General features: G+C 46.9%; 1 protein-coding gene across 3 annotated transcripts in view; it reads left to right on the top strand.

Moving 5' to 3' along the window:
- The window catches only part of Pfkfb3 (6-phosphofructo-2-kinase/fructose-2,6-biphosphatase 3), an 85,504-nt gene that overhangs the window by 29,266 nt on the left and 30,618 nt on the right, over positions 1–25,620 (top strand). The window lies entirely within an intron of this gene.

Genomic DNA, 25,620 nt, shown 5'->3' with positions numbered 1-25,620 from the left:
GTGTGGTGGTACACTTGGAGCCGGAGCAGCAGCTGAAAGTAACACTGTGATCCATAAGCAGATAAAGAGAGAGACTGACAGATGGACAGGACAGACACAGATAGATAGACACTGGGCATGGCATGGGCTTTGGAAACTTTAAAGCTCACCCACAGTGAAGCACTTCCTCCAGTAAGGCCACACCTCCAGACCCTTCTCAGATAGTGCTGTTCCCTCTTGTCTAAGCATTCAAATATATAAGCTTGTGGGGGCCATTCTTATTCAAACCACCACAGTCATCATAATGAGTTTGAGCCCAATCTGAGACAGTGAGGCCATGTTGCAAATACATAAATAAAGAGCGAAGGTGTTGGGACTGGAGTAACTGATTGGTAGATTCCCATGGTGTGACGGTAATGTTGGGACACGTGTCTGGTCTCTCCCTGAAACAAGCCTGTGTAACAAGCTCCTGTACCTTCCCTGCCTGTTCACTCCCACTGAGACACTTAAGGGTCCACTAGATACCATCCACTGCAGCTGTTCCCATGACCCTGACACTACCTGTATGTTTTTGCTGGGAACATTCCCTCAGTCCTATCCTTGCCATGCTTCTGCTCACTCCATCTTTCCCAACTCACCTCACAGTACATCCCTCAGGAAGCCTTTCTTGGTTACTCAGGTAGAGGAGCAACATTCTCAGTTGGGACTACGCGGGGAGGCTCTGTCTCAAACATAAAATGGAATAAGGAGTGGGGAGAGAGAGTGTAGGAAGGCAGGCTTGAGCATCCCTTGTAGAGTCCATTTGATGAACACTGAAGTTTCACATTGGTGATGGAGGCAGTAGGGAGCCAGTGTTAGTTTCCAGGGCGTGAGAAGGAGAAGGTAAGGCGTAGGAACTTAGCTGAACTGGAGAGGCCATAGAGAAAGTGATGGGAAACCTGGGGCGAGGGGAGGCTTTCAGAGTTAAGGTCTGAGCAGACACCTGGGAGCCTGAGATAGAACGGTTGTCAGTTCAAGTCCAGCCTGGGCTTCAAAGTGAGACCTTATTTAAAAAACCAGCAGTGTGCCAGGTGGTGGTGGCACACGCCTTTAACCTCAGCACTCGGGAGGCAGAGGTAGGCGGATCTCTGTGAGTTCAAGGCTAGCCTGATATACAGAGGTGGTTCCAGGACAGCCAGGGATACACAGTGAAACCGGGTCTCAAAACAAAACAAAACAAAACACCACAGCATGGAGACAGTAGAATATAGATAATTTATGAAAGAAACTTTTTTTTTTTTTTTTTCGAGACAGGGTTTCTCTGTGTAGCTTTGCGCCTTTCCTGGAACTCACTTGGTAGCCCAGGCTGGCCTCAAACTCACAGAGATCCGCCTGGCTCTGCCTCCCAAGTGCTGGGATTAAAGGCATGCGCCACCACCGCACAGCTTATAAAAGAAACTTATGAGCTAAGATTTGGTGACTTTGAGAATGTTCCAGAAAAAGCCCCAGACTTCACCAGGTTGACTTTTCTCCAAAGCACCATTTTTTTTTTTTTTCTGGTGATTCCTCTGATCCTAATATTCTCATTTCAAAAGTGAGGGTTGGTGCGGTTAATGCTGGCTTAACACATCTCTAGACAGACTGCTTTACTCTCTGAGGCCTGTTTACAAGAGGAAACTGACACTTGGCTGGCCTGCCCTGTCTCCCCTTAACTTGTTTCTTAATCCAGAGTCAGGGTTCTTAAAAAAGCCATCGTCAGTAAACAATAAACAAGTTCCATTTCCCTCGGCCTCACAATGCTGGGTGCATTCGGCTGAGGACATCACACCGGGTGTCAGGGGACACCCGGCATCCAGCTCAAGTTCTGCCGGGTGAGGGATTCCGCATCCTGGGCTCATCTCCCAGGCCCCTTGGCCTAGAGCTATCTGTGACTTCCAGCCAAGGCCCTGGCCTTGTTGGGCTTGTTTTCCAACCTAAGATCTTGGTTTCCTTGCAGACATGGATAAGAGCAGAAGCCTGATGCTGGATATGGTGGCGCAGGCAGGAGGATCGCTGTGACGTCAAGGCCAGTCTGTGCTACAAAGTGAGATTCTGTCTCGCTTCCCTCCAAAATAAACAAGCAAGCAAACAAAAAACAAACCAATGATATAACAGCAACAACAAAGAAAAGAGCAGAAAGAAACCGAGCAGGGCATGGTGCTGTAGGCCTGTAATCCCGCACTCGGGAGGTGGAGGCGGAAGGATCAGGGATGTAAGGGTGACCTTGGCTCAGGTTCTCTGAGCTCTGTGCACATACCAGCTGTGTCTCTGGTTCCCAGGAGTAAGGTAAATGTGTCTTTCCAGAGAGTACAAATACAGGCTGCTCTTCCTATGGTGATAATTCCTAGAAAACTGGGACCCTTCATTCCCCAGCCCACCTCCCTCCTTTCTTTCTAGTTTATAATAACTTTCTTTTTTCTCATTCTTTATCTGTTCTTTGAGAATTTCATAAATCCAATGTATTTTGATCATATTCACCCTCTCCTACTCCTCTCAAATCCACCTTTACCTCTCTACTCATCCAACTTTGTGTCCTCTTCTTTTGTTTGTTTGTTTGTTGTTTTTAAACACATGGAGTCCAGCTGGTACTGCCCATATCCTCTTGAACTTATAGCCTTCCACTGGAACATGGTTGACCTACCAAGAGCCTTGCCCTAAAGGAAAATGGACTTTCCCTCTCCTGGCAGCTACCATTGCCAACAGCTCTTTATGTAGGGTGGGATTTCATGCTCACATTCCTTCTCCATGCTGGGATTTGGTTGGCTTGAGCTTGTGAAGGTCTTGTACATGCCATCTCAACTGCTCTGAATTCCTATGTGCAGTTGCCCTGCTCTGTCCCAGAACACTGCTTCCTTGTAGTCCCCCACTGCCTCTGGCTCATAGAGTCTTTCTGATCCCTCTTTTGCAATGATCCCCAAACCTTGGGAGGAGGGAGATGATATAGATGTCTTTTAGGGGTGAGCATGCTACAGTCTCTTATTCTCTGCACCTTGACACACTGTGGATCTGTGTTAGTCACCGTCTACTACAGAAAGAGTCTTCCCTTATGAGAGTTGAGAAATACACTCATCTGTGAGGACAGGAGTCAGCTTAGTGCTATGCCCATTTACCAAAATAATAGTAGTAGGTTCCCCCTGGGGCCTATGACCTGTCTAGCCACAGGTTCTTTGACCTGACAGCAGTGCCAGATATAAGTTTTATATTGTAGATCGGGTGTAGACAGGGTCTTGTTCTATGGTCTTGAACTCATGGCAGACCTTCTGCCTCAGCCTCTCAAGTGCAGGATTACACTTTTGAGCCACCGTGCCTGACTTTATCTCTTGGTCATGCTGCATCTACATGCCATGTTAACCCCTTCTCCATCGCAACAACCTCAGCCACTTCCATAGGCTGTGCCAACCTTCTGTGTGCCTAAGGAGTGCCTGGAATCGTTGCAATGGAGAAAGGACTAAGCATTTAATACAGGAACTCACTCAAGTGTAGGGAATTGCAGTGTTGTTGGCATCATCTTATTTTAAGATGTAAAAACACCTAATAATTTAGCAACTGGGAGGTGTTGGTAGCAGGATCTGTAGGAGGTAAAGGCCAGCCTGATCCCTCCTCCCCATTTTTTGAAAGAAACAAAACCCACCTTTCTGATATATATCAGATGTGTTCCCTTCTGTGCTGAAAGACTCATGTCTGTAAGAGAAGGAACTAAGGACAAGAGAATGCTGGGAAATTCCCTAGTAAGTACCCATGGAGCAAATAGGAGGAATGTTATCATCCTTTGAGGACAGTTAAGGGGCTGCAGCAAAGTGGCCGGCCACAAGAGGGAGAAGAGAAAGAACCCATCCCCCTACCTACAGTCTGCACTCAGAAGAGGCTGATGAAGGAGTGAAGGCCACTGGGAGAGACAGGCAGAGACAGTGTTGTCTGCGCTCCTATAGAGAGCAGGCCAGCAGGGCTGTTGATGTGCTCAGTTAGCAGAGTACTTGCCTAGCACACATGAAGATGCTCCGGTTAAATCCCAGGAACTGTGTTAACTGGGCAGAATGACACTCACTTGTCACCCCTCAGGAGGTGGAGGTGGGGGCGCTCCCCTCCCCCCACGCTGCAGGCTACCCAAACAGGCTCAGAATCCTCTACATAGAAGTCTAGGGCCAATCAAAGGCGCAGAGTGCTCAAACCCAGTGTTTGTTCTAGATTTCTAAGTCCTGAGATAACTGCTAAGTCACTGCAGTGACAGCCAGGCATGTGACCATCTCGAGAACAGGATATGTAATTCAGCTGTGAGGAATTTTGAGAAGTACCCTGGGTTCTGTGACTAGAACTGGGGGCAAAAGTTCTTGACGTCCAACCCATTCTCCTTACTCAGCTTTTAAAAACAATTGCATTGGCATGGTGGTGAATGGTGTGTCTCTGATCATGACTCTTGGGAAGGAGACAGGAGGTCAGACTTGAATAAGTAGGCTTTACTAGCTGCTTTTCTCACTGCTGTGATAAATGACAAAGTCAAAACAAGCAAGAAAAAGTTTATTCAAGGCTTGAGGGCCATGGCTGAAGGTGTGTGAGATGGTCATGTTTCATCTGCAGTCAGAGAGCAGAGAGAGATGGATGCTGGCTAGTGACATAATTTCCTTTTTTAAATTCAGTTTAGGACCCCAGCCCACTCACACTCAGGGTGGTTCTCCCACTCCCCCGCTAAACCTTGGGGGAAACATCCTCACAATGTCTCCATGGTGATTCAAAGCAGGGCTGGAAGGGGTGGCGGGTGGGGTGGGGTAGGGGTGTAGAGTTGGATTGGGGACACAGTGTGAGTTGGAAGGAAGAGTTCCAGGGATGGGTGGTGGAGGTGGTTGTTGCAGAAAAATGTGAATATACTCAATGCCACTTGGCTGTGTGCTTAAAGATGGTTTTAACAATAAATGTTATGCCTGTATATCCACTCATAACAAGAATCACAGCAAAATGGAGGATGATTTTGGACTCCTCACTAAGCATGCTGGTGTGCCTATAATCCCAGCACTAGGGAAGCAGGCCTGCCACAAATTCTAGGCCATCCTGGCCTATATAGTTCATTCCAGGCCAGGCTTGGTAGAGAGACCCTGTCTTGAAAGAACAAACAAACAAACCAAGCAAATAAGCAAAAGCAGTCTTGGCTCCTAGCGTCTGGCTTCCTCACATCTTGCTTTTGGCTCTGTTTTCTTCCTTCAAGGGTGTTGTCTCCCTGGCCAGCGACCAGCCAGTCCTCACTCCTTTCTCCCTCGTCCCTGACTGTCTCCGTCCCCAGCACTCATACATGTGTCCATGCATACCTCCCCGTATGTACAGGCTGAGGCCCTGTGTAGAAGGGCATAGGCTCCCAGGTCTGCAGCGCAGAGCCAGGTAGGGCAGGGGCTGAGGCTCGTGGTGAAAAGAGGAAGGGCAGCCAGTGGTCAGAAGCAAGCTGCTTTGTATCCAATGCTGGACAGGAGCAGCGTGGATTGGGATGGTGTGGCTGGCAGCCTGTCTGTCTTAGTGCTACAGCAGCGTTAACTAGGAGTCTCCAAAAGGATAGACCTTCACCTCCCCAGGTTCTCACAGGCTGGGACTCTACGCCATGGCTCTGTGTTCCACTTGGAAGCACAGTGGGTAAGCAGGGCAGCAATTGCCAGTCTGGATCCCAGAAACTCAGCCTTGGTTGTATGACGCAAGATGTAGCCCATCCGGGCCTTTTGTTCCTCCTGTTTCTGCTGCCACAGGCCAAAAATAAGAGCCTTGGTTTCAGGGAGAGATGTCAGTCTGGCTCAACTGGATCATGCCCAAATCGGGGTGAAGTTTATCGCCAGGTCAGCAGTCTCGGGCCAGGGTAGGAGGACAGAGGGTAGATCTGGTGCCATGCACTCCCTAACTCTCCAGGGACCCCACTTGGTTTGTGGCAGGTGCAGCCAGTGTACCCTGGATTCTCATGGACCCACTCTGTGGTTTCAAGTTCTGAGTGTGGAATTGCAGAGACCCTGTGAGCACACACACATCCATACACCAGATAGGCTCAGACAACGCCCTGCTTAGGAGATTATGTCCTTCCCAGCCATGCCTATTCATCCTCTTGGGGACTTCCAGTGGGTCAAGCAGCGGGGAATTTCTCTGGAAACTCCCGAGGAACTTAGTACCCTAAGAATGTGTCTAGTCTCCTCACAGGTCAACTCAGTTCTAGTTCTCAAAACCAACCAACCAAACAGCCATTTTTCTTTTTCAGACAGGGTCTCTTGTAGCCTAGGGTAGCCTTGAGCTAAGTACAGCTGAGGGTGACTTTATTACAGGTCTGGACCACCATGCCTGATTTATTTGGTGGGGATTGAACTCAGGGCTTTGTGCATGCTAGGCAAGCACTCCACAAACTGATTTATATCCCCTGCCCACCTCGTTTGGATTTTTGAAACAGGGTCTTGTTATGTAGCCCAGGCTGGCCTTCAACTTACAGCAATCTTCCTGCCTCAGCATACGGGTTACTTGGAAAACAGATGTGCACCACCATGCCTGGATAGATCTCAACTTGAGACTAGAACAACCACAGAAAAAAATGTGATTAAATGGGCAGGAGGCCAAAGTCTTGCTTCCTAGCAGGTGTCTTGTGAGAACTCAGATGACTGAAGTATATAGCCCGTGGCTTTCCTGCTGATCTGTGGACACATCGCTATCAGCAGCCCACAAGGCCTTTCCATTCTTCCCGCACTTCCGTTGAGTCTGCCAGTGTTTGGGTGAGGATTATGGAGACAGGTTCCAGTCCCTCAGTAATCGTCTCTGGAGGCATCCAGGTGGGCTGCTCCCATAGGCAGCTTTCATGTCTATTTTCTTAAGTGTCATGTGGGACTTCCTCCCAAGATGTTTATCAATCGTAGATGATTTAACAGGAGTAGGGCTCAGATTGTTTTCTGAAAGCATACTTTGACCAAGATTGGAGAGCAAAGATATGGCTCAGTGGTAATGCTCTTTGCCTAGCAGGTACGGGGCCTTGGATTTGAACTCCAACATCGGAAAACAAAATAAGACAACAACAATAAAAGATCCAAGCCAAAATATGTTAAAAAATGACCATAATAAGCCAGGCAGTAGTGGCGCATGCCTTTAATCCCAGCACTTGGAGGCAGAGGCAGGTGGATGATCTCTGAGTTCAAGGCCAGCCTGGTCTACAGAGTGAGTTCTAGGACAGCTAGGACTGTTACATAGAGAAACCCTGCCTTAAAAAAACAAAAACAAACAAACAAAAGACCATAATGACATTTAACATGAATCTTAAAAGGTCTTATTAATAAAAACAAACCCAGAGCCAGGTATTGGGGTGAACGATGAAAATTCAGAGAATCAGAACCAGCCACAGCTAATCTCTCCTCGCCAATTCCTCAGCTGATCCTATTTCCTCAAAAGCCTCCGTGTCCTCATCTGAATGGGTCTCAGCTGAACTGCTGCTCAAAAACCTAAAAGCTTAACAGACTCTAGTTCCTGGTTCTCACGCCTTATATACCTTTCTGCTTCCTGCCATCATTTTCTGGATTAAAGGCATGTGTCACCATGCCTGGCGGTTTCCAGTGTGGCTTTGAACTCACAGAGATCCAGACAGATCTCTGCCTTTGGAATGCTAGGATTAAAGGCTTGTGTGCCACCATTTTCTGGCCTCTATATCTAGTGGCTGTTCTGTTCTCTGACCCCAGATAAATTTATTAGGGTGCACGATGTATTAGGGAACACAATATCACCACAGACATACACTTGTAATTCATCGTGTGTGTGTGTGTGTGTGTGTGTGTGTGTGTGTGTGTGTGTGTGTGATGTAGGTACATGTGATATAGGTATGTGTATTGTATGTGCAGGTGCACTCCACTGTGCATGCCTTTAGGGGCTCGATCACTCAGACTGGCAGGTGGCAGACCCCAGTGAGCCTCCTGTCTCCACCTCCCTGTCACTATTTTGGCCACACCCTGCTTTTTATGTGGATGCTGGGATTTGAACTCACACCCTCGTGCTCACTTAGCAAGTGCTCTTATCCACTGCACCATCTCCCTAGTCCCCACATTTATAATTCAAATTGGGAGGTTGAGGCGGAAAGATCAGTAGTTTGATACATAGTGAGCTCCAGACCGCCAGGGACTACATAGCTAAAACCTGCCTGAAAGCAAATAAACAAATGTCAATTCGATAAATAGTCTTTTACATTTTAAAGTCATTTTACATTTTTAAAGTAAACAACAAACAAAAATCCCTCACATGCACACAAAACAACTCAAAGAACTAGGAAGAATGAAATACAGAAGTAGAGGCCGTCACAAGGGTGAGGTGGTGGCTATTGTGCTTTCTGTGGCCTTCCCTATTGTCTGTCTGTTGTCGCTAGACCTATGGCGGGTTTCAGAGCTCAGCTAAAAAACTGCATGGTGATGGGCAGTGGTGGTGCACGCCTTTATCCAGCACTCGGGAGGCAGAGGTATGCTGATCTGAGTTCAAGGCTAGCTTGGTCTACAAAGCGCAGAGAAACCCTGCCTTGAGCCAACGAACGAAAGGAAAGAAGGAAGGAGAGAGAGAGAGAGAGAGAGAGAGAGAGAGAGAGAGAGAGAGAGAGAGAGAGAAAAGAAGAAGAAGAAGAAGAAGAAGAAGAAGAAGAAGAAGAAGAAGAAGAAGAAGAAGAAAAAGAAAAAGAAAGAAGAAAAAGGAAGGAAGGAAGGAAGGAAGGAAGGAAGGAAAACAATAACAACAACAGCAAAACTGAAGCGGCATGGTGCATTGGTGGTGACCCATGTTTATTATCTCAGTACTTCAGAGGTGGATGGAAGAGCAGCAGGAGTTCAAGGCCAACCTTGGCTGCATAGTGAGTTTGAGACCACTGTCTGAAAAAAGAAAAGTAACCCCTAACCCAACAAGGTGGATGATCTGGTAAAGGCTTTTGCCCTCAAGCCTTACTGCCTGAGTTCCATCCCTGGAATCTATCAGGTGAAAGGACACGATGGTTCTCGAAAGTTGCCCTCTGACCTCTGCAATATGGACTGCGGTGGTCACTCCCCAGCCCCCCAAACTCCCCTAGATCATTCTCACTTCCTTGTACTACATCAACAATGCCTTTCTTCCTCTCTCCAATTAATTAATTTATTCATTCTTGAATCTCAACACTAGCTCAGGCTCGTTCCAGAATCTAGTATGTAGTCAAGGCTGGCTTCAAGCTCACTATGTAGCGGAGGATGACCTTGAACTTCCGGTCTCCCTGACTCCGCCTCTCCAGTACTGGGATGACGGGTATAAACCATCACACCCAGTTTATGCAGTCCTGGAGAGCAAACTATGGCTTCAGGCATGCGGGGCAAACATTCGACCAGCTGGGCCACCCCCCCAACCCTGTCACCTTCGGGTGTTGTTCTGTTTTATTTTTTCAAACAGGGACTCATTTTGTAGCCCAGGCCGAACTAGAATTCATTATGCAGTCCAAGGTGGCCTTGGACTCTTGGCAATCCTCCTGCCTCAGCCTCCAGAGTGCTGAGATTTCAAACATACATCACCTGGTATCTAGTTAAAAGACTTTCTTTCTTTCTTTTTTAACACACACACACACACACACACACACACACACACACACACACACACACACACACACACATAAAAATGCAAATAAAATAACAGATCAATAAGACAAAATATGCCCAAATGAAGCAAAATGGGAGACAAAAAGTCTACAAACATACCACTGAGTTCATTTTTTTCCCCTTAGTTTTTCAAGACAGGGTTTTACTGGGTAGTTCCTGGCTGTCCTGGGACTCTAATCTGTAGACCAGGCTGGCCTCAAACTCAGAGATCCACCCACTTCTGCCTCCCTAGGGCTGGGATTAAAGGCGTGCGCTGCTGCTGCTGCCACCACCCAGCATCAGCATCACTGAGTTCATTTTGTGTTGGCCAACTACTCCTAGGCATGGGGACTGTCCTGAAGTGTGGCTAATACACCAAGCAAGAGTCCATAGGAAGAAATGGATTTTTCCTTTGCCAGTGGGTATCAATTGCATATAGTTTCTTGGTTAGGGGTGGGGATCCATGTCCACTTCCCCTTTTCTGGGACCCCGTCTGTCTTGTTCCTGTGCAGACCTTGTGAAAGCCGCCACAGTCTCTGGGAGTTCATATGTGCATCAGTCCTGTTGTGTCTGGGAGTTACTGCTTCTTTGGAGTGGAGTCATCCGTCACCTCTGGCTCTTACCATCTTTCCACATCCTTTTCTAATGTAGATCCATGAGCCCTGAGGGCACGGCTCTGATGAAGACATCCCAATTAGGACTGTGTGTTCCAAAATCTCCCAGTCTCTTCACATTTTCCAGTCATTGGTCTCTGTCTTGGTTCCCATCTACTGCAAGAAGAAGCTTCTCTGGTGAGGGCAGAGTGAGGCCGTGACCTATGGGTATAACCATTTGTCATTAGGAGTCCTTATTGCTGTGTTTCTTTAGAAGAGTAATAGTGTTAGGTTCCCCCTAAGCCTGTGACCTATCTAGTCTTAGGTTCTTGGCCACTTTGGCAGGGTTAGGTGTGGGCTCCATCTCACGGAGTGGACCTTTCTTTGGTGTTTGTTAAACACTTTCTTATAGGAAAAGGATACTGAAAGAGACTTCGAGCATTTACTCAGCATTCATTCTCCCCCTTTTCTGTAGTAGAAGAATTCTGGGCAGTGGGCCAGCTAGGAGGCAACCTTTGTCCCCTTATTTGCAGCTAGGTGTGGGCTATGACTCAGTCTGGCCAGGGGAATTGAATGTGAAAGCCTCTCACCGCCAGAAGCACTGTTTTCTATGCTACCCAGCTTATATGGTGCGGTATGATAGTCAGTGAATGGTGAGATGGGACCATGGTGAGAAGTTCCCTGCCACTGTGGTGGAAGTAGACACCACCGGTTTCACTCATTGAAGGTCTTTTATGTATTGCTGTCAGCAAAAGCCAAGTCCAATGAAATGTATTGATGATTATCTGTCACATTTTGTTTTTAGTGTTAAGAATTGAATCCCAGGGCCCTTGTACATGCCAACCAGCTGCTCCAACATTAAGCTACAGACTCAGTTGTTTTGATTTTTTTTTTTAAAACAAGGTCTCACGAAGCCCAGATTAGTCTTGACCTCCTGATTCTTAGGCCTCAGCTTCTGAGTGCAGGACTTACAGACATGCACCACTATCCAGTGCTGGAAATGGAACCCTGGGGCTTTGTGTATGCATTCAAGCACTCTACCAGCTAAAATATATCCCTGGCCTTGTTTGAATTTGGTTTAGACATGGCTAGCTTGGAACTTACTATTTAGCCCAGGATGAACTTAAATGCTGCTCTACGTGCATTTCTATTGTTCCAATAAAAGATCTTGACAAAAAAGCAATTTAAAGAAGGAAGGGTTTACTTGGCTTATGGTTCCAGGTTACACTTGATGATTGTGGTGAAGTTAAGGCAAGAAGTGAAGCATCATGTCCACAGTCAAGAGCAGAGAGAGAATTAAATGAATGGATCCTTGCTTGCTCTCAGTTGGATTGCTCCTTGTTCTGGACTCTTTGTGTAGGGGATTGGTGTCACCTACAAGGGGCTGCATCTTCCTCTATCAAATAACAATCAGACAGTCCCCCCAGTCATACCCATGGGCAAACCTGATCTAGATAATTCCTAAAACTCTCTTCCCAGGTGGTTCTAGGTTATGTCAATTTGACAGTATAAACTAGCCAGCATAAATACATAGTAATCCTCCTGTCCCAGCCTACCAAGTGCTGAGATTACAGGCTTCATGGTTGATCAGAGGTATCTCTGTTTATTGTTCATTCAAGAGCCATAAGAATTCTGATCAGATCGAAGTTATCCCAAGTGGAGGAAGAGCCTCCTGAGGGGAATGTGCGGAGTTTCTGACGTTTTATGCTCCACATGAACTTTAACATTTTCAAGTTTTAACTTTCCATTTTGTAATCACTTCAGATTTACTGCAATGTTGCAAAATAGGACGAAGTATTTCCGATAGCCTTTACCCAGATTCTACAAATATTAGTATGCTACTCTTACTTTTTAATGTTGTCTGTCTTTTTGTCTATCCATCTGTCCACCCACCTATCTCTTTGTCCATAAACACTTAACAGCGTATTTCTTCAGAACAAGGAGAGGGCTGAGCATGGGAGCGCACACCTGAAATTCCGTCACTCTGAAGATGGAGAAAGATTGCTGAGAGTTAGATGCCAACCTGATGTATGTACTGAGTTCCAGGGCAGCCGAGGCTACAAAGTAAGAAACGGTCTCATAGAACCAAAACCAAAACCAAAACCAAAACCCAAAACCAAAACCAAAAGTGAGACCAAACAAAAACAAAGCATACAGATAGAAACCAGGAAAGGCGTCTGCTCCAGAGTGCTTATCTCCCAGGCAGACTTTGCTGATGAAGTTTCCAGTTTCCCACCATTGTTCTGTATTTACCGAAGGCAAACACAGTTCAACAGATGTGGGACTTTTAGGCAGGATCACAGTGTTGGGGAACTCATGTCTTTTTGTAGAACTGCCTGTCCTCTTGTGTGGGTCTCACACCCTTTGTATTTTAAAAAAGTATTACTATATGTTTTAAAAAGAAATTTTAAAACTTTTATGTTGTGGTGAAAACATGTGGTACAGAATTGTACCCTTTAACATTTTCAAGTGTTCATGTCAGTGGACTTAAGTATATTTACCTCATTGTGCAACAGAGCTCTAGAATGTTCTCATCTTGCAAAACCGAAACTCTCTCCTTATTTTCTCTCCTCTCTCAGATCCTGGCATTCACCATTCTGTTCTATCTTTTGCCTTAACAAATCAGACTACTTAAGTATCTCAGATAAGTGGAATCACACACACTTGTATTTAGCCTAATGTTCTGGAGGCTTCGCTAAGCTCTATTCTTTTGTGGGCTGAGTAATGTTCTACAATCTCCATACACCACATCTTATTTGTCTATTCATCTTTCAATGAACACTATGCCTCTGCCTCCTTGTTATTCATATGTAAGACCTGTGTAATGGTGCTTTGAATATGAATGTGCAAATAGCAAGTACCTCTTTCTCCCAGTCTCCCTTCTTCCCTCCTTCCCCCCTCCCCTCCCCCTTCTTGAGATCAAACCAAGGGCTGTGTATATACTGAAGTAAGTGTTCTCCCACTAAGATACATCGCATCTCCACTTTTTGTTGTTGTTGTTGTGTGTGATTAAAAACTTTGTGATGGTTAGTGTTAGCTGTCAACTGGACAGATACAGAATCACCTGGGGAATGGACCTTTGGGCACGTCCATGGAGGATTGCCTTGATAGCGCTAACTGAGGTAGGACAACCTGCCACTGCGGTGGTACCTTTCTCTGGATGAGATCTTGGACTGTGTAAGTGGAGGAAAGGAGATGAGCAGAGGTATGAGCTCATTGCTCTTTTCTTCCTGGCCGTGGACATGTGAACAGTTCTATCAAACCCTTGCTGCCTTGACTTCTCTGCCATGATGGATGGTACCCTTGGATGCTGAGCCAGTTCCATCAAACCCCTGCTGCCTTGGCTTTTCTGCCTTGATGGACTGTACCCTTGGATGCTCAGCCAGAATAAAACTTTTCTCCCTTAGGTTGCTTTCAGCAACAGGAAAACAGCTTAGTCAGGGACTGTAATCCCAGCAGTTGGAAGATGGAGGCAAGATGATCTAGAGTTCAAGGCCAACCTAGGCTACATGAGATCTTGTCTCAGAAAACTAAAATAAATTTTAAAAATTAGAAATGGAAACTACTATTTTTACTTGAGGTATGAGTTCCATGTCTCTTTCTGTTAATTCCTACCTACCAGCAAGGATGGCTTCAGAGTCATTCCTTTTCAAAGGACTTGTCAAAGGAAGGTCTCCCCAGTCACTTCTATACCCTTGACTACTGAGGGAATCAACTGTGTTACTGTTGTGTTTGAATCTACACTTTCCCAGTAAGGCTCCTGTGTTAAAGGCTTTTTTCCAGATGATTAGACATCTGAAGGCTCTGACATTATCAATGGAATAATCCATTAATAGATTCATAATCCATTAATGGGAAATTAGGGGGTGGGGCCTGGTAGGAGGAAGATCACCAGGGAATGTCCTGGAAGGGTGTATCTTGTCCCCAATCCCCACAGTATCTCTGTCTCTCTGATCTCTCTATGTCTCTGTTTATCTGTCTCTTTGTCTCCTGTCTGTCTATCATGGGGTGAGCAGTCCCGCTCCACCATATCCTTTCATTCATGGCACTCTGTCCCATTAGGAGCAGTGCTCCATATTAGGCAAGGATCCAGCCGAACAGAGCCTAAAGCCTCTGGAACTGGGAGCTGAAATACGCCCTCCCCCTTTTATGTTGTTCATTTGTGTCTGGTGTTCTGTCACGGAGATGCAAAGTGATGGACACAGTCAATGCATGCTCAGTCAGCAGCTTTAGACCCGGACTCACTCTGGATTGCACTCATGGACTCAAAGACTAAAGAATTCTTGAGAGCAGAGACTTTTCTTGTTCAGGTCACAGAGTTGGTGAGAGGTTGAGGTGAGAAGGGGCCACCCAAGAAATCACAGAGTCTCTTATTTTGCGGGGCTGGTTGGAGACCAGCTGTTTTGACTTCCATCTGCTGTATCTGTGATCTGGATGCCACGGGGATGGTGATAGGGTAGACGCCCACTGCTGCTCTTCCCCCAAATAAAACTCTCTCTACCTTCTAGCTAGCACTTAATGTCTGGTCATGGCATAGCATAATGGATACAGCTCCCTGGGGCTGCTGATATGGGCCAGCAGGTAAAAGCATTTGCTATACAAGTCTGATGGCCCCAGATCAATCTCTGAAATCTGTATTGGAAAGAGAGAACCCAAATCCCAAACATTGCTTTCTGACCTCCACATTTGAAAGATAAGACCTTGAGTCTTTGTAACTAGCTGCTATTTAGCTATAGTCTTCTTTTTGGGAAGTAATGTGTTGAGATAGGGTCTCACTCTGTAGCCCAGGCTAACCCGGAACTCACTATGTAGCCCATATGGACTCCAAACTCATGGAGATTCTTCTAAGTGATAGGATTCCAGGCGTGAGTTACCAAGCTTGCTATGTAGCTAAGGATGACATTGAGCTTCTGAGTCTCTCGCCTCCACCTTCCCAGTGCTAGGAGTACAAGCATGTGTCACCATGGCCAGCATCTACAGTGCTGAGGTAGAACACCACGGCTTTGTGCATTCCAGACAAGCACTCTACCTACCAACTGAGCCACATGGTCTGTATTTTACATCTAGTTTTTTATCTGCTCCTCGCAGGGAACAATCTGATAGCTCTACGCTGGAGATGTATTGATTTCTTTACACTCTCTTTACAAGTCACCATGCAGAATCGAACAGGCTCTTTCTTATCTCTGGCTATTCCAGACTGTCCCATTCTCTAATCTAAACATTACGCATCTAATACAGCCCAGCTGGAGTAAGTTTTCCAACATCTAGTTAGCATTGCTTTCCAAAACCTACATTCATTTTATTTTTTTTTTCGTGATCCAGCTCTATTTTTAGGCTGTTTTCCACTGGGAGAAGTAAGAATTGTACAAGGGGAAGAGCAGGGGAAGGATGCCAGCCCTGTTTGTCAGCTGGGAGTTGCTCCACAGCACGTGTTTGCGCCACAGGCACAGGCAGGCCGGCCTTGCCCTTGCGACACAGCGCCCTCCTCCCTCCCCTACTTTCTCAATGCCAATCCCTCTGAGCAGCGCTGGAACTCACTCTTCCCTACTCAGCAGAAGGGGGATGTTTTGCAGTTCATGTTTTCCCCAGGCCTGGGTTGGCAACTTCAGTTGACTTGACTGTGACTTCCCCTGCCCCCAGTGTGCACTCATGCCCCAAGAGTGAGAGGGAGAGACAGAGACAGAGAGACAGAGACAGAGTGAGACAGAGAGAGGGAGAGAGAGAGAGAGAGAGAGAGAGAGAGAGAGAGAGACAGAGAGAGACAGAGAGAGACAGAGAGACGGAGAGAGAGACAGAGAGAGAGACAGAGAGAGAGACAGAGAGAGAGAATGATGCATGGGGTGGAGGTAGGAGGCAACTTCTGGAGCTGCTTCTTTTTTTCCAGCCACAGATTCAGGACCAGGAGTATAGAGGCAGTGGTTTTCCCTGCTGCAATGAAACACTCTACCAACTGGGGGTACCAAACATACCCCGAACCTCAGTTCCCACTTTGTGAGCCATGTTCCACATGCATCTCTTAGAGTCCCCTGCAACTGTCTCTTTTTAAAGCTTGCTCTTAGAGGTGAAGACTATAGAGCTACTGACTGTCTTCAAAGCTCTACCTCAAACTTGAGAGATGGACTCAACCATCCTCTCTCTAATAGCCACCCTCTGCCCTATCCTGGTGTTGGGTGACAAAACTTTCCCTGGGGAGATGCAAAAATCTACTTACGCCACACAGGGAACTTCCCCATGGCAAACCAAAGTACAGATACCACCAAAGTCCAACTTGGAGAACTAAGGAGTTACTTTGGGGTTACTTACTCCAAGACAGCTGTATCACCCAGGCCCACCCCAGCTTGGGTGACAGCTCACAAAGCTGGGAACCTGGAGCACACTGCACAGCCTGCAGGCAGCTCAACAGGTTGGAGAGTGTCCTTTCCAGGTGCCTCAGTTGGTCTAAATCTCCTTCAGGAAGTTTGGTTTCTGCTTCTTCCAGGCTGCTGATCTGGTTTCCAAGTCTTCTTTGCACATTTTCTCCTTTCAGAGTCTTTTATTTCTGCAAAGCAGCTTGTCTGTCTGAGTTCTGTCCAGCTGGCCCTACAAAGTGAGACCCTGTCAAAAAAAACCAAAGCGAAGCCCGGCGGTGGTGGTGGCACAAACCTTTAATCCCAGCACTTGGGAGGCAGAGCCAGGTGGATCTCTGTGAGTTCGAGGCCAGCCTGGTCTACAGAGTGAGATTCAGGACAGGCACCAAAACAACACAGAGAAACCCTGTCTTGAAAAACCAAGCAAGCAAGCAAGCAAACAAAACAAAACAAAACAAAAAACAAAAACCCAAAACAAACAAACAAACAAAAACAAAAAACCAAAACAAAACGCAACAAAAAAACGCAAGGGGAAACACCAAACCTATCTCTTTGTTTTGGAATAACTATAGACTCACAAGAATTTGCAGAATAGCACATGGAGTACCATGACCTTTTTGCTCCGCTTCTTCTGATTGAGACACCTTATGTAGCTCTAGTAAAATATCAAAATGAAATTGACATTGATCTAGTACTGCTATTTGAACTATACAACACTGTGTTTGGGAAAAGCATGACTATTCTGAAGGTATAACACCTTTTTTTCTTTCAGGGAGGAGTGGTCAAGACAGCTCTGTGTAGCCCTGGCTGTCCTGGAATTTGCTCTGTAGACCAGGCTGGCCTCGAACTCAGAGATGCTCTTGCCTCTGCCTCCTGAGTACCTAAAGGCATCAAAGGTGGTTGGCCATTACCACCCAGCCAACCCTTGTTAACACAAATACTCCGTGTCTTGATGGGGTGAGGATGTTGACAGAGGGTTTAAAAACCTTCTCGCTGGGTGGTGGTGGCGCATGCCTTTAATCCCAGCACTCCGGAGGCAAAGCCAGGTGGATCTCTGTGAGTTCAAGGCCAGCCTGGGCTACAGAGTGAGTTCCAGGGAAGGCGCAAAGCTACACAGAGAAACGCTGTCTCAAAAAACCAAAAAAATAAGATAAAATAAAATAAAATAAAATAAAAACCTTCTCAGGGTAGAGTGATGTGTGAAGTAGCACACAAAATACCCACAGAAAGCTTTAGGAGCACGGACCTAAGCAGAGTGTCGTTCAAAGACAAGGCCTTACCCAGCATGGCGGTGCATGTCTATAATTACTACAACGCAGGGGCCTGAGGCAGGGTCTTGAATTCAAGACCAGTCTGTGCTGCATTTTATGAGCTAATTTCAAAATGTAAAACAATTACCAGGCTCTCGGGATATAGCTCAGTTGGTAGAGGGTTTGTTTACTGTGTGTGAAGTCTTGGGTCCAGTTCCAGCACCACATAGACTAGACATGGAGGCCTGTAATCTTTGTACTTAGGAGACAGAGGCAGTAGGATCAGGAGTCCTGTGTCAGGGCTGGAGAGATGGCTCAGTGGTTAAGAGCACTGGCTGCTCTTCCAGAGGACGTGGGTTCAGTCCCTAGTACCCCCGTATGTGACTAACAACCATCTGTGACTCCAGTTCCAGGGGATCCATCACCCTCTGTGGTCACTGTGCTCATATGGTGCACAGACATACATGCAGGCAAAATAGCCATACACATAAAACTGAGAGAAAGAGAGGGAGGGAGAGAGGGAGGGAGAGAGAGGGAGAGAGAGAGAGAGAGAGAGAGAGAGAGAGAGAGAGAGAGAGAGAGAGAGAGAGAGAGATCTGTAGTCAGAAGTTTCTGCGGTCCTGCCAGGCCCTTGCAGTGTCCTGTGGCCTACTTATAAAATAATCACTCAGAAGCTTATATTAATTATAACTGCTTGGCCATTAGCTCAGGCTTATTACTGACTAGCTCTTATGCTTAAATTAACCCATAATTCTTATCTATGTTCAGCCACGTGGCTCTGTACCTTTTTTCAGTTCTACCTTGACATCTTGCTTCCTGTGTGTCTGGCTGGTGACTCCTGACTCAGCCTTCCTCTTCCCAGAATTCTCCTTGTCTGCTTATCCCACCTATACTTCCTGCCTGGCTACTAGCCAATCAGTACTTTATCAACCAATCAGAGCAACACATATTCACAGCATACAGAACGATATCCCACAGCAGAGATCGTTCAGTGTCATCCTCAGGGTATATAGAGAGTTCAAGGCCAACCCGGTCTATAGGAGCCTTTTCTAAAAACACCAAATAAGTAAATGAATAACAGTGTAGCAGAGTGGCATGAGGCAGTGTAGACCTATAAGCCAGCACTCAGGAAGCCAAGGAAGAAAAGAGAGATCCATGCTTGCTTGAGCTACACAGGAGAATATAGTCTCACAAAACCAAAAAATTTAGGCCCGAGAGTTGGCTCAATGGTAAGTACACTTGTTCTCACAGAGGACCTGAGTTCAATTTTCAGAACCCACAGGGTGGCTCGAAATCATCTGTAACTCCAGTCACAGGGGATCCAGAGTCCTTTTCTAACCCTCAGGAGCACCAGGACACATGTGGTGCATATACATGCATACATACATACATACATACATACAAGGAATTCATATATATATATATAAAATAATAAATAAATCTAAAAACTTTTAAAGACTAACAAATAAAACAAATATAAACAACAAAAGCCAGACATAGAGGCTCTTATAATTCTTGCACTTGGGAAGCTGAGGCAGGAGGATGAGCCTGGCCTCGACTGCAGACTAAGAACCTGTCACAAATAACAACAAAACAAAACACACACACACACACACACACACACACACACACACACACACACACACACAATCCAAAAAACTAAAAAGCAAACAACCAACGCCCGCCCCCAAAAAAAACCCACCCACCACCACCAACAACAACCACCCCCCAAAAGAATAGCAATGAAAACAAGGAAACATTGATTGGGCAGAGCAGCTTGTTGGAGGGTTTGATGAGCCCCCCTTCCCCCACAGGTTAGGCAAGTGCTCAACCACTGAGCTAGATCCCCAACCCTGGTAGGACTTGTGTAAGTTGCACAATCTGAGTTGATTCATCCAGAGCCAGGAAGTGACCACAGTGGACCTTCATCACTCTGTAATAGTGAGACATTTAACTCAGATGGGAGAAAAAAGTAATGATATACACAAAAATAAGGAATTCCTTTTTAAAAATGGATTTCCCTCTCAGTGCAGTTTCAGGTTCATGGGGGAAAAATAGATTTTCGTTGCCCACCCACCTCCATCTACGTCTCTGTCTGCATTTCTACTCAGCTATGGTTGAAATCTTAGTGTGTGCGCCCCCCATCCCATACACCCTTTGAAACAGGGTCTCACACAGCCCATTCTGGCCCTGGACTTCCATATAGCCCCCAGGAGATTTTCATTTTCTTTCTTTTCTTCTTTTTTGAGACAGGATCTCTCTACATAGCCCTGGCTTTCCTGGAACTGGCTACATAGACCAGGCTTGGCCTTGAACTCACAGAGACCTGCTTTCCTCTTCCTCCCAAGTGCTGGGATTACAGGTGTGTGCCACCAAGCCTGCAGGGAAACTCGCTGATCTCCTAGTCCCCAGCACTTGAGTGCTGGGCTACAGTAGTGGTTCCTCATGCCTGGCAGCTTCCAGGTTTTGAAAATCCATAAATAAACACATAATCTATGAAGTGGATTTGGGAACCCCCTGTGTTCTCTGTGCAGCTAGCCTCCGACCTCTATGTCTATTCATATACAAGTCACAAGTATTTCATTGATAAAAGTCACCTGATAGTAGGAGCTCTGTAAGTTCAAGGCCAGCCTGGTCTACAAAGGGAGTTCAGGACAGCCAGCGCTATTAACATAGGAAAAACAAACAAACAAGCAAACAAACAAAAAAACCTGTCTCGAAAAACAAACAAAAAGTCACCTTCCCCCATCTTTGGATGATGGGTGGCGACATAAAGGTTTGGTTTTGCTGTTTATTTGATGTTCTGCCTCACTCTTTCATACGTGGCATCTTTCAAGCAAGCAAACAATAGCACTCTGGGTCTAATTAGCACCATGAGATTGCTCACAGCCTGCCAGAGCTTGTTACGGCCATCCTTCTTTCCCTGGGGAGGAGGTGTAGGCACCAGTGTGGTTTAAACGTTTAACTCTAAGTAGCTGGTGCAAGAGCGAGGAAATGGAGTTGCTTGTTGCTGTGGTGGATCGCCACATCTTGGCCACACTGGTAAGGGTTGGGTGACCCTGGCCAGAGGATGGGAACAAAAGTTACGGAGGAAAAGTGCTTCCTTGTCCTTTTTGCTAAGGCTAGACCCTGCTCACTGACTTCGCACAGAGAGTACTCCATCCAGCAAGTGTTTGGTGGGGTGTGAGTATGAGGGTATCATTTTAGGTAATTGCCATGCTAATATCTCATGTACAGGATGAGGCCTTTCTCTGTTCTTTCCTACCAAACAACTTAACTGGCCCAGGTGAAAGTCTTCCCTTGCTTAGGGTCGTACTCAGCACCTTGGGTTGGGGTAGGTCTATTATGTGACCACTTGGGAGGGGACAGCTATCTGCTGCTGTGCCAAGTATTTGATCACCCTACACACACACACACACACACACACACACACACACACACACACACACACACACACACTCGTGTGTGCACACATGCACTCACACAGGGCTGGGGATATAGCTCAGTTGTTAGAGTGCTTGCCTAGTATTCCTGAAACCCTGGGTTCGGTCCTCAGCACCAAATAAACCAAGCATGATGGCTCATGCTTGTAATTTCTTGGCTAAATGTGGAGTTCAAGGCCAGCCCAGGTTACATGAGATTCTGTTTCTAAAACAGAACAAACTGGCCACAAACCAACCATCTTGCTAACTGCTTCCTTCCTTGGTCTTTGGCTCAATTCCTTGACCTTTCTAATCTTCAATCTTTCCTTTACTCCTTCCCATAAACAAGAGGTGGGGGGCTGTGGAATGTGGACTAGATTGTTCAGTAGTTTCTTTTGGCTTTCCTGGGGTCTAGATTGTAACTCGAGTCTAAGGGAAATTGTCAATCAGCCCTACCAATTGGAGTCGCCTGGCTATAAGAAATCCATCTTAAAGAATGTTCTAATTCCTGGCAGCCTCTTCTAAAAGGGCTGAGTTCATAATATCCACCGCGGAGACCTGGGAGTTAGTGAAGCCCTAGGGGGCCACATTGGAGGTAAAGATAAGGGTGTATTAACAGAATGGAAGGAAGGAGTCAGGAAGATGGCTAAACAACAACCTAAGGAGGTGAATTTGGGATGTAGTTGCAGCCAAGTTGTTCCTGCGGGGTATCATATTGAAGCAATTTTACCTTCCCTGAGCCCGCTCGTTTACCTAGGGTTACAAGCTGACCACTTCAAAAGACCCAACCAACAAGTGTGAGTTCAGCTGTGTCCTTCACATCTCATCTAGATCTAGCTATCTGGAACCCTACAGGGGTTAAGTCAACTTCCTCTTGCCTATCTGGTAGCAGAGGTGACTGGAGAACAGTCTTTGTTTTGGACACCCACTACCTTGTTGGCACCTGGGCAGGGAAAGTGCCCCAGCTGAGAATGCTTGCCTACCTCCTGCCTCGAGGGCTGACCTTAAAGGAAGAGATTTAAACATCTCCTCAGTCGCCAGTCCGATCTGAGGGGATGGCCAGTTCAGGCTACGCGCTTCCACTGCTGCCAAGAGTCTTAGCCTGGGCCATCCTTGCAGACTCATGGAAGCTTCCCATGCATCAGGCTTCTACCTGACTCTGTAAAGCCCCCCCTTTCTAGTCATCTCTCTCAGCACTGTCCCCCTCCGCCCACTCCCCAACCCCATCCCACAAGTTCCCATTCCCACTGACTCCCAGTCCAACCTGGAGATCTCTATTTCCTCTTCCCAGGGAGATCTGAGTGTCTCCCTTGGGCCCTCCTTGTGACCCAGCCTCTCTGGGTCTGTGGTTTGTAGTGTGGTTATCCTTTACTTTACAGTTACAATCCACTTATAAGTGAGTACATACCATGCTTGTCTTTCTGGGGTCTGGGTTACCTCACTCAGGATGATATTTTCTAGTCCCTTCCATTTGCCAGCAAATTTCATGATGTCATTGTTTTTAATAGCTGAGTAGTACTCCATTGCATAAATGTACTATTGGCTGAGGGGCATCTAGGTTGTTTCCAGGTTCTGGCTATTAAGAATAAAGCTGCTATGAACATAGTTGAGCAAGTGTCCTTGTAGTATGATTGAGCATCCTTTGGGTGTATGCCCAAGAGTATCACTGGGTCTTGAGGTAGATTGATTCCCAATTTTTTTTTTGATCTAGCCATTCTGGCAGGTATAAGATGGAATCTCAGTCGTTTTGATTTGCATTTCCCTGATGGTTAAGGATGATGAACATTCTTTAAGTGTTTCTCTGCCATTTGAGATTCTTCTGATGAGAATTCTCTGTTTAGGTTAGTACCCTCATTTTTTAGTTGGATTACTTGCCTTTTTGATGTCTAGTGTCTTGATTTCTTTATATATTTTAGAGACCAGCCTTCTGTCGGATGTGGAGTTGGTGAAGATTTTGGTTGTCATTGGAGATCCTTCATCCAGTGACTGATGGAGGCAGATTCAGAGACCCATGGCCAAACTTTGGGCTGTGCTCAGGGAGTCCTGCTGAGCATACAGGGAAAGGATTGTAGGAAACAGTGGGGTCAGGGACATCTCAGGAAGACCTACAGAAACTAATAGCCTGCCTCATGGGAACTCAGAGTCTGAACCAACAATCAGGGAGCCTGCATGGGACTGACCTAGGCTCTCTCTCTCTCTCTCTCTCTCTATATATATATATATATATATATTTATATATATATATATAAAATGATCAGTTGTGTAGCTGGGTCTATGTGTGGGAGCAGGGGCTGTCCCAGGTGCTTTGACTGGCTCTTGGGAACCCATTCCGCATGCTGGATTGCCTTGCCCAGCCTGAATACAGGGAGAGGTGTTTGGTCTTATGGCAGCTTGCTATGCAGTGTTTTGCATAGTAAAACATGGGAGGCATGATGCTTTCTGAGTGATTATGGAGGAGGGGTGAATGGACGGGTGAAGGAGAGGAGGAGGAGGGAGTGGGAAGAGAGGAGGGAGGGGAGGCTTCGGTTGGGATGTAAAATAAATAAATTAATTAATAAAAATAATGAAAAGCAGATTTAAACATATGATGCAAGCTATAAATAAAGATTGGTCTCTACTGGTGCCATTCCCACCCTGTTCTCCATGAACTCCCAGCAATTTGTTTCTAAGCTTTGAGGTGAAGGGATGCCGCCTGGCCACTGGACAGGCTTGTAGGTGTCTGCAAAACCTCACGTGGGCAGCCAAGGGCATAGCACAGGTCTGTAATACCAGGCTGAGAAGGAGCAAGCTCTAGGCTCTAGGCCGGTCTGGACTACATAGGAAAACTCCCTCAAACAAAGAAAACAAACAAAACCAGTGGAAACTTTACCATGTGTCCAGGTGCACTATGGGTGCTGGGGAGCAGGAAAGTGGGTGTCTCTCGGCAGGGATGCACCTTTACCCACCCCCAGCTTCCTGCTCTGCACCCTGCAAACCCAGTGAGGGGGACACTTCCTGGAGACACGTACACTTGATATTTTCCTTGTCGAGTCAGTCCACTCTTATTTCAGGAGTGGAGACTCTCCCTTGGGCATTCTAGGGTGTCACCTCTGGCATTTGCTCTCACTGCAGAAAAACAAGTTCAAGTGCAATGCACCGGGTTTCTGAAGCCTGAGCACAGATACCAGATGGTCAGCAAAGCTGGCTTGGGGGTGGGGGCAGGCTCTGAGGAGGGTGGCGGGGGAGGATGCGGTGCGGGAATGGGGGTCAGAGTCCGGAGGTCTCCGGGATCTACTAGCCAGGTGGGCGACTCTCTGTGCTTCAGGTCTCCTGGGCGCTCCAGGTCCTCTGGGCGCTCCAGGTCTCCTGGGCTCTCCAGGCTGCTGGAGAAGGCGGAGGTCCCGGGCGGGGCAGGCTGGGTTGGGAGCAGAGCAGCTGCGCCCGCCGCCTGGGAGCCGGCGCCCTCCCAGCAAAGCATGCAGGACGTGCGCGACGTGTGGCAGCCTCTGCGCAGACTTTTCCACTGCAGTGTGGGGTTCCGCGAGCGCCTCCAATCACAGCCCAGCTTCATCGCGACGTGTGCAGCTCGCCGCTAGGCAGGGCAGGGCAAAGCTTCTGTGCAGAGGCTTCACTCGCTAAAGGCACATTTAAAGTGTCATGCCTCCTCGCCCAAAGACCCCCACATTGTCGCTGAATGAATGGCGTGTGGCAGTTCACTGCATGCCTGACTTGTATCTCCAGCCTATGCAAAGTGCGAATATCGGGAAAGGAAGCCAGGGCATGTTCACATCAAACTAAAAGTGGCAGGGTGTGCGGGAGGAAATGACATGAATTTAGGATCTGGCTACCCCTGGACTATAAGCTTCGGGGCTTATGGTCCAGTAATGAAGATAGGAACGGGATCTACTTTTTATTCACTATTCACAGAGAGAAAGGTCTATGGAATACGGCCCACGTTGAAAGGGAAAATAAAGATACCAATTACTCCCCTCTATCCCAAAGTTTATTTTCTTTAAATTTTTGTCCCCTCCAAGCGCCTAGCAACAGGGGACTGGATGAGGGGGTGGCAACACTGCCCAAGCATAGGTTTCTACGGGACAAATATTTCAGGAAAAAAATACGTGCCCGTGCCCGGAGGTGGCAGTGACAGCAGTGGCTGAAGACACACAAGTGTTAACAGGAGGCAGTTCTGACCTGGGTCTTCTCTTGGACTGTGTCGGCCCCCCAAAGCTTGTAACTGTGATGTTCGGTGTTGGGGCCCCACTGCTTGCAAGGCTAAATGGGGAAGATACTGTTTTAAACATAGCGTCTGGAGATGCTTTTACCTCGCACTGGCTGCGTGTGTGAGGGGATGGGGGTGGGGCTGTCGACGAACTACATCGGACATTACCAGGTCCCTGGTCCCTTCTAAGCACAGCTTAAGAAAGTGGCTCAAATTATTTGGGGACTCGGTGCCTGGTGCCCTT

The sequence above is a fragment of the Peromyscus maniculatus genome, chromosome 5, assembly GCF_049852395.1.
Source record: "Peromyscus maniculatus bairdii isolate BWxNUB_F1_BW_parent chromosome 5, HU_Pman_BW_mat_3.1, whole genome shotgun sequence".
Taxonomy (NCBI): Eukaryota; Metazoa; Chordata; class Mammalia; order Rodentia; family Cricetidae; genus Peromyscus; species Peromyscus maniculatus.
Note: the sequence above shows the minus strand (reverse complement) of the source record. Positions and strands in the feature narration are given on the sequence as shown.